The sequence below is a fragment of the Lactuca serriola genome, chromosome 2 (assembly GCF_051521515.1).
Source record: "Lactuca serriola cultivar US96UC23 chromosome 2, Lser_US96UC23_V15, whole genome shotgun sequence".
Lineage (NCBI taxonomy): Eukaryota > Viridiplantae > Streptophyta > Magnoliopsida > Asterales > Asteraceae > Lactuca > Lactuca serriola.
This window is the reverse complement of record NC_136409.1, coordinates 5,410,727-5,416,088: the sequence shown is the minus strand read 5'-3', so window position 1 is coordinate 5,416,088 and position 5,362 is coordinate 5,410,727.

The following is a 5,362-nucleotide window of genomic DNA, read 5'->3' as shown; positions in this document are numbered from 1 at the left end:
TCCTGAACACATAAGGTTTCCAGATCCGGTCGGCAACATACCATAGATCCGAACAAATAACAACATATAAGACATATTTATAGCTATAACATATATCATTTGGCACATAAAATATTTTAGGCATCTTTCCTAAAATAAGCTAGTGCTCACACCTCACAATCATCTCTTAGCATTCTAAGTTTAAGTCTAGAAATTTCCTACAAATTCCTAGTTCGCTTAAACTAATGCTCTTGATAAACTATCAACTGTGACATCCCCATTTTCGCGGCCAGAAAAGACCGATTTTTGTTTATGCTTTATAAAAATCAGAGTTCTTCTTTTAATAAAAATGTTGCGGAATTCGTTCCCAGAAAAACACGATAAATACGTTATTAAAACATTTTCGAAGAAACTTATTTTATTCATTTTAAAACGTTTAGGATGTCGTTCGTTAATACATAAACATAAGCATAAACACAACTTACATTTATTTACACTAGTGATCTACATCTCTTTAAATCTCTCAGTGTAATGTGACTTCGTATCAACACCTGTGATATAAATAATCTGAGTGGGTCAGGTTGGGAAACCTGGTGAGTACATAGGGTTTTCAACCCACAATAATATAATTATTATGTTTAATTAATCAAACAATCAACCCAATTACCCATCCCCATTATCTTCTTTAGTCTTAAGGATCTACCCTAAAAATTAGCTATTCCTCGTTTATTTATTCCTAAGGATCATCCTAAGGAATCGGCACGAAGTGCATCGTTACCAAGGCTTATAGATTATAAGTGGTGAACACGTAGTCCAAAACATCTGGCAAACACTTAGTTCAAAAGTAGCTAGTGAACACACTTAGTTCAAAATGCCTAGTGAACACACTAAGTTCAAAAATATCTAATGAGCACCTAGTTCAAAAACACCCACAGGTTACGAGCCTGCTAGCGTTCCACTGGACTGTCTAGTATCGTCCATGATCGTCATCTATACTCCACTAGATGACTGAATCACTGTCAACATTGATAACTTCATCGTGTTGTCACACAACAACAATATCATCTACCCAACACATTTTGTAGATATAAAATACATATACAGTTTAAATCATTTAAAACATGTATAAAAATCTTTCACCCAGCATAGACAGCAAGTATTCAGACAATATGCACACATAGCACATAATTTATATTAAAATACTTCATATCTATGTGTAAGATGAAAGGGACTATGCACTCACTTGAAAGGTGGTGAATCAGCACTCGGACAACGCTTCAACACTCTCAAAACAATTTTCCTTCGATAAAACCTAATACCAATACCACTAGGGTTTAGCCTAACGATAACCGCGACAAATTAATAGTCTAGCTATTATTATTATTATATAAGCATTAAATAACACTCAATATAACTCATAATAATAGCCCAAATACTTATTATAAGTTCCTAATAACGTTACTATATTAAAACATAAGTTATACTAAAGATAGGATAGGCATAGCTCACTTACAGCGGGTTTTCTTGAAAACAGGGCTTCGCTGGAGCAGCGTTCCCGAGCCGACAGGCTCTTTTCTCGGAGCCGTCGGGCGCTCCAGGGCTTCCGCCTCGTGCTAGGGAGTTACCCTAGGCTTTGGGGGGTTACGGAGGCTTAGAGAGAGAGAGAGAGAGAGAGAGAGAGAGAGAGAGAGAGAAAGAAGACGGATGAGGGGTGAGGAAATGAGGGAACCCGACACCTCTATTTATAGGGTGAAATCCTGACGGACTCGCTGAGTCGGTTTACTGACTCGCCGAGTCAGTGCCACGTGGCATCACCTGATGGCGTTCCTTGGGGAGAAAGCCTTGGCCCATATTCAGCCACGTCACCTTTTTTTGCAGCAGCACCCTGCTGACTTCTAAACCCCGTAACTTTCGCATACGAGCTCCATTTTTGACGTTCTTTATATCCACGCGTAGGTAAAAACAAGATCTACAACTTTCATTTATACTCCGTCGGCTAATTCTCGACCGATCTCAAATTTAACACTAGGAGGCGTTTAGACTGTTAAATGACCGCGAAGAATTCGGGTCGTGCACTGTTAAGCCGAATCTTTGAAAAATCATAACTTCCTCATACGAAGTCAGATTTGGGCGTTCTTTTTATGGATTTTCTTGTTTTAACATACTCTATGACTTTCGTTTAGATCACTAAGGCTAAATCTCGCTCTATCGTAAATTCACTTTTTACGCTTCCCGGTGCCGTTTCGGTTTTGCCGTAAAACTTCGACGGGCCATAACTTCTTCGTTATAACTCGGATTTCAGCGTTCTTTATATGTGCGGAAACCTTGTGAAATATTCTACAACGTGGTTAAGATTATTTGTTCTAAATAATCTTTTGTTGAAAAGTCATTTTCGACCCTTGTTGCCTCTAAATTGACTAGCCCGGATCTACGGGCGTTACAATTATCTCCCCCTTAGGATGATTACGTCCCGAAATCATCAACAAAACAGGGCTTACATGATGACTCCATTCGTTATCTATTCATCCTAAGTCATAACTTCGATGTTTCTTCGAACGAGTATCCAACTCTTAAACTCCTTGACTACAGACGGTGCTCAATCTTGCATTTGCTCCATATCCCACGTTAGACTTCAGATTATGATCTTCAAGTCACAATCTCGATCCTCACTGGATACTAACTTAAGATAAGTTCTCTTATTACTACAATGGACCGATGTGTCATATTCTAATGACCTCTCATCGTATGTTGCAACGCTCAGACTCAGGTCTCTTAGAGTCAAATTCGAAAATAGAGTATACCTTCCTTCATGTTCTAATGTGATACAATCACATTTCAATATGTATCATTTCAAGTTACCAACTTCTTTAACAATCATCACGGTACTTCTACTGATCGCCTTATCTTTCATTTTAAGCTTTTGGTTTAAGTCAGATGTTACATCGAACTTGGTTCTCTGAACGAAGTAACTGTTGGAATAGTGTCTAAGTCCGTAACTATATTTGGTATGTACTTGACCCGGTTGTGCCTTATTCCAGAAGGTTCCATGGGCTGCTTGGTGGCTAAGCTATCCATTAGGGTTTAGACTGAAACCCTAGTAACCTGTAAGTATAAATATGACCCCTAAGGCATGAATTCGGCTACCACTTGATTCTAAGAGTACCCTAGGCCGATTTCTAGCCTCGCTCTCCCTCTCTCATATTGCCTTCATTCTTGTGGGGTTTGTGAACCATTAGAGGAGTTGCATTTGTGACTCTAGGCTCAAAAGAAGAAGAAAGAGAAGATCTAAGCCAACTCTTGAAGAGGTAAACATCTAGATCTGATTCTATATGTTAATTTGGGTTGTTTATATGCTAGATTATGGTTTGTAAGTCTTGGAACCAAAGCATGTTCAATAGTGAAACCTAGATCCAAGCATTTGGGTTTGTATGAGCACATAGGAATGTTTCTTATGCATAAAACCCATCAGTAAAATACTCATCATAGTCGGACTTAATTTTATATAACCACTAGGGTCAGAATAACAACAATCTTCTTAGTCATTACCGAAACGATGGTAACGATATGCTTGAATAAAACGAAATCATTTACTAGTTTCTTGGTAACCTTGTGACTTTCCCTGATCCAAGCGTGAGTCCTGTGCTTCCGGTAGTATATGCATCTACTACCTTTCACACATACTCATACTCATCCTAAGTATTGTCTCGCAGTCCCCAAGTCCTAAAATCACGAAACAATTTAACACATACGAGTGTGTTCAAATAATCATAAAAATTTACCTAGACTCTACTAGGTCTTCTTCCATGCATATCTTCAATCATCAATTCTTCTTCAACTCGGTTGGTGATGGACATTCCAGATGATAGGAAAACTTTAGGAATTACATCAATCGTTCTATCATCCCGCCAATCAAATGTGTACGTTCAGATGTACCCTACTTCTATAGACGTACTCCTATTTTATCAGACATGTTCTAAATGCAAGATACCTCTCTTATTATATCTTCTGATAGGTATTATTCAGTATCATAAGCCATTTGTTTTCCTCTATTTTCTCAGTTTATCATGATTCACATCACTTCCAGAACTTCTGCCATTGTGATAAGTTCGGGTGCAGGCGCGACGACCGATGCATGACCCATCACATTCTTAGGCTCAGGTTGTCATCTTCCTCTTGTTTTGTACACCTAAGCAGACGTTCGGTATACCGAGACGAGAATTTAAGATAGGAAATATTTTATTTACGATCGACGTGTAAATCTCTTGGTCACACCGAAACGTTACATGCTAGTTCTAATATCGTAATCATACGCTTAGAATCCTGAACACATAAGGTTTCTAGATCCGGTCGGCAACATACCAAAGATCCGAACAAATAACAGCATATAACACATATTTATAGCTATAACATAAATCATTTAGCACATAAAAAATTTTAGTCATCTTTCCTAAAATAAGCTAGTGCTTACACCTCACAATCATCGTTTAGCATTCTAAGTTTAAGTCTAGAAATTTCCTACAAATTCCTAGTTCGCTTAAACTAATGCTCCTGATAAACTATCAACTGTGACATCCCCATTTTCACGGCCAGAAAAGACCGATTTTTGTTTATGCTTTATAAAAATCAGAGTTCTTCTTTTAATAAAAATGTTGCGGAATTCGTTCCCAGAAAAACCCGATATATACGTTATTAAAACATTTTCGAAGAAACGTATTTTATTCATTTTAAAACGTTTGGGATGTCATTCGTTAATACAGAAACATAAGCATAAACAGAACATACATTTATTTACACTAGTGATCTACATCTCTTTAAATCTCTCAGTGTAATGTGACTTCGTATCAACACCTGTGATATAAATAAACTGAGTGGGTCAGGTTGGGAAACCTGGTGAGTACATAGGGTTTTCAACCCACAATAATATAATTATTATGTTTAATTAATCAAACAATCAACCCAATTACCCATCCCCATTATCTTCTTTAGTCTTAAGGATCTACCCTAAAAATCAGTTATTCCTCGTTTATAAATTCCTAAGGATCATCCTAAGGAATCGGCACGAAGTCCATCATTACCAAGGCTTATGGATTATAAGTGGTGAACACGTAGTCCAAAACATCTGGTAAACACTTAGTTCAAAAGTAGCTAGTGAACACACTTAGTTCAAAATGCCTAGTGAACACACTCAGTTCAAAAATATCTAATGAGCACCTAGTTCAAAAACACCCATAGGTTACGAGCCTGCAAGCGTTCCACTGGACTGTCTAGTATCGTCCATGGTCGTCATCTATACTCCACTAGATGACTGAATCACTGTCAACATTGATGTCTTTCATCGTGTTGTCACACAACAACTATTTCATCTACCCATGTTCTACCCAAC